This window comes from Oncorhynchus tshawytscha, linkage group LG26 (genome assembly GCF_018296145.1).
Source record: "Oncorhynchus tshawytscha isolate Ot180627B linkage group LG26, Otsh_v2.0, whole genome shotgun sequence".
Lineage (NCBI taxonomy): Eukaryota > Metazoa > Chordata > Actinopteri > Salmoniformes > Salmonidae > Oncorhynchus > Oncorhynchus tshawytscha.
This window is the reverse complement of record NC_056454.1, coordinates 22,727,103-22,737,392: the sequence shown is the minus strand read 5'-3', so window position 1 is coordinate 22,737,392 and position 10,290 is coordinate 22,727,103. Positions and strand designations below refer to the sequence as shown.

At 48.4% G+C, this 10,290-nt stretch overlaps 1 long non-coding RNA gene across 1 annotated transcript; it reads left to right on the top strand.

The window, feature by feature from the left end:
* The first annotated feature begins 2,884 nt into the window (after window positions 1-2,884).
* LOC121841039 lies at window positions 2,885-9,457 on the top strand. Its single transcript, XR_006080080.1, has 3 exons — window positions 2,885-3,130; window positions 6,680-8,486; window positions 9,179-9,457. It is a non-coding gene; the product is annotated as an uncharacterized LOC121841039 (long non-coding RNA).
* The last annotated feature ends 833 nt before the right edge of the window (window positions 9,458-10,290 follow it).

Sequence of the window (10,290 nt, the reverse complement as noted above, 5' to 3'; positions counted from 1 at the left end):
CTCTCCCTCCACCTGTCTCTCTCTCTCTCTCTCTCTCCCCTTTCTCCCTCTCCCTCTCCCTCCCCTGTCTCTCTCTCTCCCCCTTTCTCCCTCTCCCTCCCCTGTCTCTCTCTCTCTCTCTCTCTGTCTCCCTCTCCCTCCCCTGTCTCTCTCTCTCTCTCTCTCTGTCTCCCTCTCCCTCCCCCTCTCTCTCTCTCTCTCTCCCCTTTCTCCCTCTCCCTCCCCCTGTCTCTCTCTCTCTCTCTCTGTCTCCCTCTCCCTGTCTCTCTCTCTCCCCCTTTCTCCCTCTCCCTCCCCCTGTCTCTCTCGCTCTCTCTCTGTCTCCCTCTCCCTCCCCTGTCTCTCTCTCTCTCTCCCCCCCTTTCTCCCTCTCCCTCCCCCTCTCTCTCTCTCTCTCTCCCCCCTTTCTCCCTCTCCCTCCCCCTGTCTCTCTCTCTCTCGCTCTCTGTCTCCCTCTCCCTCCCCTGTCTCTCTCCCCCTCTCTCTCTCTCCCCCTTTCTCCCTCTCCCTCCCCCTCTCTCTCTCTCCCCCTTTCTCCCTCTCCCTCTCCCCCCCCTGTCTCTCTCTCTCTCCCCCTTTCTCCCTCTCCCTCCCCTGTCTCTCTCTCTCTCCCCCTTTCTCCCTCCCCCTCCCTGTCCCTCTCTCTCCCTCTCTCCTTTCTCCCTCTCCCTGTCTCTCTCTCTCCTCTTTCTCCCTCTCCCTCCCCCTGTCTCTCTCTCTCTCTCTCTCTCTCCCTCTCCCTCCCTGTCTCTCTCTCTCTCTCTCCCCCTTTCTCCCTCTCCTCCACCTGTCTCTCTCTCTCTCTCTCTCCCCCCTTTCTCCCTCTCCCTCTCCCTCCCCTGTCTCTCTCTCTCCCCCTTTCTCCCTCTCCCTCCCCCTGTCTCTCTCTCTCTCTCTCTCTGTCTCCCTCTCCCTCCCCCTGTCTCTCTCTCTCTCTCTCTCTGTCTCCCTCTCCCTCCCCTGTCTCTCTCTCTCTCTCTCTCCCCCCCTTTCTCCCTCTCCCTCCCCCTGTCTCTCTCTCTCTCTCTCTGTCTCCCTCTCCCTGTCTCTCTCTCTCCCCCTTTCTCCCTCTCCCTCCCCCTGTCTCTCTCTCTCTCTCCCCCCTTTCTCCCTCTCCCTCCCCTGTCTCTCTCTCGCTCCCCCTTTCTCCCTCTCCCTCCCCCCTCTCTCTCTCTCTCTCTGTCTCCCTCTCCCTCCCCCTGTCTCTCTCTCTCTCCCCCTTTCTCCCTCTCCCCCCTGTCTCTCTCTCTCTCTCTCTGTCTCCCTCTCCCTCCCCTGTCTCTCTCTCTCTCCCCCCCCCTTTCTCCCTCTCCCTCCCCCCTCTCTCTCTCTCTCTCTCTCCCCTTTCTCCCTCTCCCTCTCCCTCCCCCTGTCTCTCTCTCTCCCCCTTTCTCCCTCTCCCTCCCCCTGTCTCTCTCTCTCTCTCTCTCCCCCTTTCTCCCTCTCCCTCCCCCTGTCTCTCTCTCTCTCTCTCCCCTTTCTCCCTCTCCCCTCTCCCTGTCTCTCTCTCTCCCACCCTTTCTCCCTCTCCCTCCCCTGCCCCTCTCTCTCTCTCTCTCTCTCTGTCTCCCTCTCCCTCCCCCTGTCTCTCTCTATCTCTCCCCCCCTTTCTCCCTCTCCCTCCTCCTGTCTCTCTCTCGCTCTCTCTGTCTCCCTCTCCCTCCCCCTGTCTCTCTCTCTCTCCCCCCCTTTCTCCCTCTCCCTCCTCCTGTCTCTCTCTCGCTCTCTCTGTCTCCCTCTCCCTCCCCTCTCTCTCTCTCTCTCTCTCTCTCTCTGTCTCCCTCTCCCTCCCCTGTCTCTCTTTCTCTCCCTTTCTCCCTCTCCCTCCCCTGTCTCTCTCTCTCTCTGTCTCGCTCTCCCTCCCCTGTCTCTCTCTCTCCCCCCTTTCTCCCTCTCCCTCCCCCTGTCTCTCTCTCTCTCCCCCCCTTTCTCCCTCTCCTCCCCCTGTCTCTCTCTCTCTCTGTCTCCCTCTCCCTCCCCTGTCTCTCTCTCTCTCTCTCTCTCCCCCCTTTCTCCCTCTCCCTCCCCTCTCTCTCTCTCTCCCCCTTTCTCCCTCTCTCTCCCCCCTGTCTCTCTCTCTCTCCTCTCTCCCCTTTCTCCCTCTCCCTCCCCTGTCTCTCTCTCTCTCTCTCTCTCTGTCTCCCTCTCCCTCCCCTGTCTCTCTCCCCTCTCTCTCTCTCTCCCCCTTTCTCCCTCTCCCTCCCCCCCTCTCTCTCTCTCTCTCTCTCTCTCCCCTTTCTCCCTCTCCCTCCCCCTCCCCTGTCTCTCTCTCTCTCTGTCTCCCTCTCCCTCCCCTGTCTCTCTCTCTCTCTCTCTCTCTCCCCTTTTCTCCCTCTCCCTCCCCTGTCTCTCTCTCTCTCTCTCTCTGTCTCCCTCTCTCCCCTTTCTCCCTCTCCCTCCCCTGTCTCTCCCTCTCTCTCTCTCTGTCTCCCTCTCCCTCCCCCTGTCTCTCTCTCTCCCCCTTTCTCCCTCTCCCTCCCCCTGTCTCTCTCTCTCTCTCTGTCTCCCTTTCCCTCCCCCTGTCTCTCTCTCTCTCTCTCTCTCTCTTTCTCCCTCTCCCTCCCCTGTCTCTCTCTCTCTCTCTCTGTCTCCCTCTCCCTCCCCGTGTCTCTCTCTCTCTCTCTCTCCCCCTTTCTCCCTCTCCCTCCCCCTGTCTCTCTCTCCTCTCTCCCTTTCTCCCTCTCCCTCCCCTGTCTCTCTCTCTCTCTCTCTCTCTCCCCCCCTTTCTCCCTCTCCCCCTTTCTCCCTCTCCCTCACCCTGTCTTTCTCTCTCTCTCCCCCTTTCTCCCTCTCCCTCCCCCCCTCTCTCTCCCTCTCTCCCTTTCTCCCTCTCCCTCTCTCCCTTTCTCCCTCTCCCTCCCCCTGTCTCTCTCTCTCTCTCTGTCAGGTCAACACCTTATTCCACCTGTTGCGCTTCTTCTTCTCGTTCCAATCCTCCTACCACCAGCAGCACCACCACCACCGTCACTACTACTCTTCCTGTTCCTAGTTCTACCTCCTCCCTCCACAGCAGTCTGACAGCTAACAGTCAGTCCAGCTCCACCCACCACCAGTACTGTTGCCCTGCCCGGCTGCTCCTGCCCAAGCCGCCTTGCGCCCTCCCCCCATCCAGGCACTCCGACCAGGCAAGGTAAGGGCCTGAGTATACCCACTATAAAGTAGGCCCACAATCGTCCACTATTCTCCTCCAATCCCCATCCTCCCTCTAAGGTTACACAATTCGGGAAACATGCCCAAAGTTTCTCAGTTTTTCAGATATCCTGGTTGGAGGATTCCCAGTTGGAGGATTCCCAGTTGGAGGATTCCCAGTTGGAGGATTCCCTTCTGAATCACAGAAATCCTTCAACCAGGATTTCAGAAGAAACGGTGCAACTCCTTAGTTATCAGTCCCTCACTAGATTCACAGTCTTCCACTCCCCCATCCTCCTCCTGTCCCGTCCCGTCCCACACCACCCACCCACCCTCTCTCTCTCTCCCTCCTGCTTAGTGCCTCTCTCTCTCTCTCTCTCTCTCCATCACCCTGATGACTCCCAGAGCCCACACCAGCCAACCTCTCCCTCTGTCCATCACCCCGATGACACCCAGAGCCCACACCAGCCAACCTCTCCCTCTGTCCATCACCCTGATGACACCCAGAGCCCACACCACCCTACCTCTCCCTCTCTCCATCACCCTGATGACACCCAGAGCCCATACCACCCTACCTCTCCCTCTCCCCATCACCCTGATGACACCCAGAGCCCATACCACCCTACCTCTCCCTCTCTCCATCACCCTGATGACACCCAGAGCCCACACCACCCTACCTCTCCCTCTGTCCATCACCCTGATGACTCCGAGAGCCAGATCTAAACCCTTCATTTTCCTTGTCCCAACCACGGCAACAATTTATTTTAAGGGTCCGTAATTAACCATTTAGAAAGCATTTATGAATTATTACTCTCACATTTATAATCATTAGTACAGTATTTTTGCAGTCCCTAATCTAAAGTGAGTGCTATTTATACATTACAAATTCTTCATAAATATTTTGAGTGACGTAATGTGTCACAAAATGATGGGCATGCCATTTGGTAGACATTTCTTGTAATTAAATGTTTTAATCATCACTAAATGTCTTATAAATCACTGTGTTTTTACTGTGATTTAAATAATTTCACTGTGTTTTTAAATAATATTTACCTGACCCTCATTTGACTCTTGAAATGCTCAGTCTGATTGTGCGGGCGCGTTTGACGATTTGACGATATTTATATACACAACCTGGATTGGCTAATAGGGCTGGTCTAGAGCCCAACCCCCTTTTTATCGAGATGAACAGTCATTGGTCGATAATAATCAGATCACATTGTGACGTCATGATATGGGCCAACATTTCCAGCGCATCTGAACAGGCTGAAATTCCAAGCAATTTATTTCAAACAACTTTTACACACAAAAAAAAGGACTTTACAAATCGGTTTCATACTTTCAATTTCAACCCTTAATTTTTTAAGTGTTATTTCTAACATTTACAAATGTAAATGCCGTCTAAATGGTTTATTATTTATTTTATATTTATTAAAGTGTTAGCCTTAACCAGTCTGGAGCATTAGCACTGATTGCACATAGGGTCCTCCAGTCCTGTCATAGACAGTCTCTTGTCAGCACACTGACACCTAGTAGTTATTAAAGACATGCGATGTAACCTCGGCGACTGCTAAGTATTTATTTAATTAATTTTTTTAAACCTCGCCGCGTCGGGCTGAATGTGTCAATGTGTAGTTTATACGAGCATATAAGAGCAGTATTACTGTACAAACATAATCTAAGAGCAGTATTACTGTACAAACATAATCTAAGAGCAGTATTACTGTACAAACATAATCTAAGAGCAGTATTACTGTACAAACATAATCTAAGAGCAGTATTACTGTACAAACATAATCTAAGATAATCTATTACTGACTTTCCTCATTTAGTCTCAAAAATCCCGTTTCGAAAGCAACTATTTTTCTGGAAGCTGTGCTGAACCATTCTCCACTAGCGATTTGAGTTCTCAACCAATGAGCTTCAGCCCCTCACTGTATGAGCGAAAATCGGCTAGCAAGCTACACACGATGCACCTACAGCAGAGCAGAGAGAGAGAGAGAGAGAGAGAGAGAGAGAGAGAGAGAGAGAGAGAGAGAGAGAGAGAGAGAGAGAGAGAGAGAGAGAGAGAGAGAGAGAGAGCAATGATGTGGGGCCACACATCTCCACATACAGTCTGGGACGTAGAATGCAAATTTCCGGGGGACCTATATTGCCTGGTGAGAGCTAATTCAGAAACTACTGGCTAAAAATGTACACAAAGTATCAGAGAATACCTTTAACAACCTGACTCAGGAGTGTGTAATTAGCCCCAGTTTCTAGATGTAATAACTGACCGCCTGATGGGTGATCACCATAATCACATTATTTAACTCGTTACAAAGTTAATAACACTCTTATCGGAAACTAGAATCTGGAATCATAGCTTCAGTAGCCAACACCTGACTGAATTCACCACCCATCTCTCTTACACCGGGAGAGGAGAGATTTTGGGAAACACTGTCTTGGAAAATGAGTTGTAATCATTTTAATATGACCCCGTTCAACACTTCCTTCATGGCGTTGTGAGATCTGATTATCTGCTGGAACGCAACCGAGTGTAAGGCCTCCCCCATCTCCTTCACACATGTAGGCCTACTTATTGCACCCAAACACCCACCGACAACCCCCCGCCCACTCCACTCTTCTACCCCTGTCCTCTCCATCCTCTCCTTCCCTCCCTCTCCTCCCTGTTGTTTTTGTATGCATCTCAACCCCCTTGGGATATATTTTAAAGTCACATTAAAATGTTTGGAAACCTATGACATTCCATCACAGGATTACATAAAATATTAGCTATATCGTAATGCTAGGAGTCATGGTATTTAATCACTATATCTTCGGGCAAGGAGACATGGTATATAATGGTATTTAATCACTATATCTTAAGGCAAGGAGTCATGGTATTTAATAATTTTTTAAAATTTATTTAACCTAATAGATCACGTTTGCAGTAGATGTCAGTGTTGTAGCTTTAGTAGCAGACTGTTCTCCATGCTGCAAGCCTGACATCTAGTGGTCAACTACTGTTATAACACTAGAGGTGGAGGAGTCCCACTTCTCTGATCTAGTGGTCAGCTACTGTTATAACACTAGATGAGGAGGAGTTATAATACTAGAGAAGGAGTTATAACACTAGAGGATGAGGAGTTATAACACTAGAGGATGAGGAGTTATAACACTAGAGGAGGAGGAGTTATAACACTAGAGGAGGAGGAGTTATAACACTAGAGGAGGAGGAGTTATAACACTAGAGGAGGAGGAGTTATAACACTAGAGGAGGAGGAGTTATAACACTAGAGGAGGAGGAGTTATAACACTAGAGGAGGAGGAGTTATAACACTAGAGGTGGAGTTATAACACTAGAGGAGGAGTTATAACACTAGAGTAGGAGTTATAACACTAGAGGAGGAGTTATAACACTAGGGTTTTATCTATATTCCCTTCTTTCCTTCCTTCTCTCACTCTGCTTTTCTGTGTTCCCCATCCCTTTGCTTCTGTCTCAACCCCTGTCTGTATGTCTGTCTCTCTCTCTCTCTACCCATGCTACCATGGACCGTCCCTCTCCCAGAGAGGACGAAGACGATGACATCGCCCATCAGTTCTGTTGCCCCGCCTCTGAGTGCAGTAGCCCGTCCTCTAGGTAACCAGCCGATCACTTGAACCTCCTTCTCGTTTTTTACCCTTGACCTCCAAACAACCTTACGGAGAAAACGCTGAGGGCAACAACTGGACACAACTCGTTGGTCGGGGTTTGAAAAATAAATAAACTTTTAAAACGCACAAACCTGGCTGGAGACAAGGCAGGAGCTCAGCTACACTGAACTGTAGTCTGGGACTTGCGGACTTTCTCTGGTCTGGACTATCTCTGGTCTGGACTATCTCTGGTCTGGACTATCTCTGGTCTGGACTATCTCTGGTCTGGACTAGCTCTCGTCTGGACTATCTCTGGACTGAATCTTTATCTGCCAGATTTTACTGTACCTCCCTTCCCTGTCCTTACCAGCATGTCACCCTTACAACCTTGCCTAACTCCGAATGACACAAGGCAGTCCTGATCGGTTGACCCCTCAGACTCTGACCGTTGAAGTGTAGCGTAGGCAGTCTGATCTCTGACCTGGGCAGTGTGTTAGGGGAACTCACCTACGGCGCCGGGCCGGGTCAATAGATGACGAGACGATGGAAGAAAGAAAAAAAAACGGAAAATGAACCCTTCAGATTCTTTCTGTAGCTCATATATATCTACTTCCTGTATACTGCCCTCTAGTGTCTGTATGCTGTCTCTTTTTACTCCTTTCAATCTCACTCTTTCTTCTTTACCTCCTTGTGAACCTTCCTCTTCCCCTCTATCGTTCAGTGAGAGAGGACATGGTGGGTTTAACTCTATTCTAACCATACGGAAAAATAATGAGAAATACATCAAATCTTCCTGATTCAGTGCCAAGAAAAGCTCTTAGTTTTCAACTCCTTAAACTTTAAAATATTGTAATGTTTTGTGAACAGAAGAGTTATGCTTTATGAGCAAAATATCTGAAGAAAAATATTTATTGAAATGAAAACATATTTTAGTTAGATTTCCCTTTTCTCATTAGAGAATACCTAAATGATATGGTCCTCTATTAGTTTGCAACATAGACACAGAAACATTATGCCCCAAACCCAGTAAGACTCGTATGTCAACTCATATTGAGTGTGAATAGTAAGCTATTGCAAGGCCAAGGGATGGGTGGGGCTAGAAAACGTTACACATGGGGTTCAAATCTAATCAGAACAGGGTAACCGTGGTAACCATGGTCTCACACTGATCCTCATCCAGACATTCTGTAAATGTCGAAATAGGAACAACCAGCGGCATTATAGTTCGCTAGGCGCTACTTCCCCCTACCCCTTACACAGATATAGGACACTACCATAGCAGTGGTTAGATACAGGACACTAGCATAGCGGTGGTTAGATACAGGACACTAGCATAGAGGTGGTTAGCTACAGGACACTACCATAGAGGTGGTTAGATACAGGACACTAGCATAGCAGTGGTTAGATAAGGACAATACCATAGAGGTGGTTAGATACAGGACACTACCATAGAGGTGGTTAGATACAGGACACTACCATAGAGGTGGTTAGATACAGGACACTAGCATAGCAGTGGTTAGATAAGGACAATACCATAGAGGTGGTTAGATACAGGACACTAGCATAGCAGTGGTTAGATAAGGACAATACCATAGAGGTGGTTAGATACAGGACACTACCATAGAGGTGGTTAGATACAGGACACTACCATAGAGGTGGTTAGATACAGGACACTACCATAGAGGTGGTTAGATACAGGACACTACCATAGAGGTGGTTAGATACAGGACACTACCATAGTTGTGGTTAGATACAGGACACTACCATAGAGGTGGTTAGATACAGGACACTAGCATAGAGGTGGTTAGATACAGGACACTAGCATAGAGGTGGTTAGATACAGGACAATACCATAGAGGTGGTTAGATACAGGACACTAGCATAGAGGTGGTTAGATACAGGACACTACCATAGAGGTGGTTAGATACTAGCATAGAGGTGGTTAGATACAGGACACTAACATAGAGGTGGTTAGATACAGGACACTAGCATAGAGGTGGTTAGATACAGGACACTAGCATAGAGGTGGTTAGAGGTTAGATACAGGACACTACCATAGAGGTTGGTTAGATACAGGACACTAGCATAGAGGTGGTTAGATACAGGACACTAGCATAGAGGTGGTTAGATACAGGACACTACCATAGAGGTGGTTAGATACAGGACACTAGCATAGAGGTGGTTAGATACAGGACACTACCATAGAGGTGGTTAGATACAGGACACTAGCATAGAGGTGGTTAGATACAGGACACTACCATAGAGGTGGTTAGATACAGGACACTAGCATAGAGGTGGTTAGATACAGGACACTAGCATAGAGGTGGTTAGATACAGGACACTAGCATAGAGGTGGTTAGATACAGGACACTAGCATAGATGTGGTTAGATACAGGACACTAGAGGTGGTTAGATACAGGACACTAGCATAGAGGTGGTTAGATACAGGACACTACCATAGAGGTGGTTAGATACAGGACACTAGCATAGAGGTGGTTAGATACAGGACACTAGCATAGAGGTGGTTAGATACAGGACACTAGCATAGAGGTGGTTAGATACAGGACACTAGCATAGAGGTGGTTAGCTACAGGACACTACCATAGAGGTGGTTAGATACAGGACACTAGCATAGATGTGGTTAGATACAGGACACTAGCATAGAGGTGGTTAGATACAGGACACTAGCATAGAGGTGGTTAGATACAGGACACTAGCATAGAGGTGGTTAGATACAGGACACTACCATAGAGGTGGTTAGATACAGGACACTACCATAGAGGTGGTTAGATACAGGACACTAGCATAGATGTGGTTAGATACAGGACACTACCATAGAGGTGGTTAGATACAGGACACTAGCATAGAGGTGGTTAGATACAGGACACTAGCATAGAGGTGGTTAGATACAGGACACTAGCATAGAGGTGGTTAGATACAGGACACTACCATAGAGGTGGTTAGATACAGGACACTAGCATAGAGGTGGTTAGATACAGGACACTAGCATAGAGGTTGTTAGAGTCCAGTTGGCCCGTAACTTGTCTCTAAAGACCAGTACAACCTTTGATGTACAGCAATGATATTATCCACTGTCGGCGTATATGACCACATCATGTTTCTTTGTCATTGTATTCTTAGAAATAACTCAAGGATATGTAACATATTATTGAATAGTGAAACCTACTTCTGTGTTGTACAGATACATTAGGCTACACAGACTCTGCACTACAGTCCCAGGAACAGGACGTGAACTATCCAAACCTCTGGTTGTGTAACATTACATAGTGACATTACTTAGCTTTTGTTAGTGCAGTAAGTAGTTCCTTAACCAGACACCAGCCAGGTTAACTTAGTTAGTGTAGTGTAAAGGTCTATGTCCCAAATTTCACCCTATATTCCCTATATGCAGTACTCTATGGGTTCTGGTCAAAAGTTGTGCACTGTACAGGGTGCCATTTGGGATACACTTTAAGGGATCTCTAGCTTCCTTTTCTCCCTTTTGTTCTTAAGTAGAGTGCAGTAGTGTTAGACACTATGGTAATC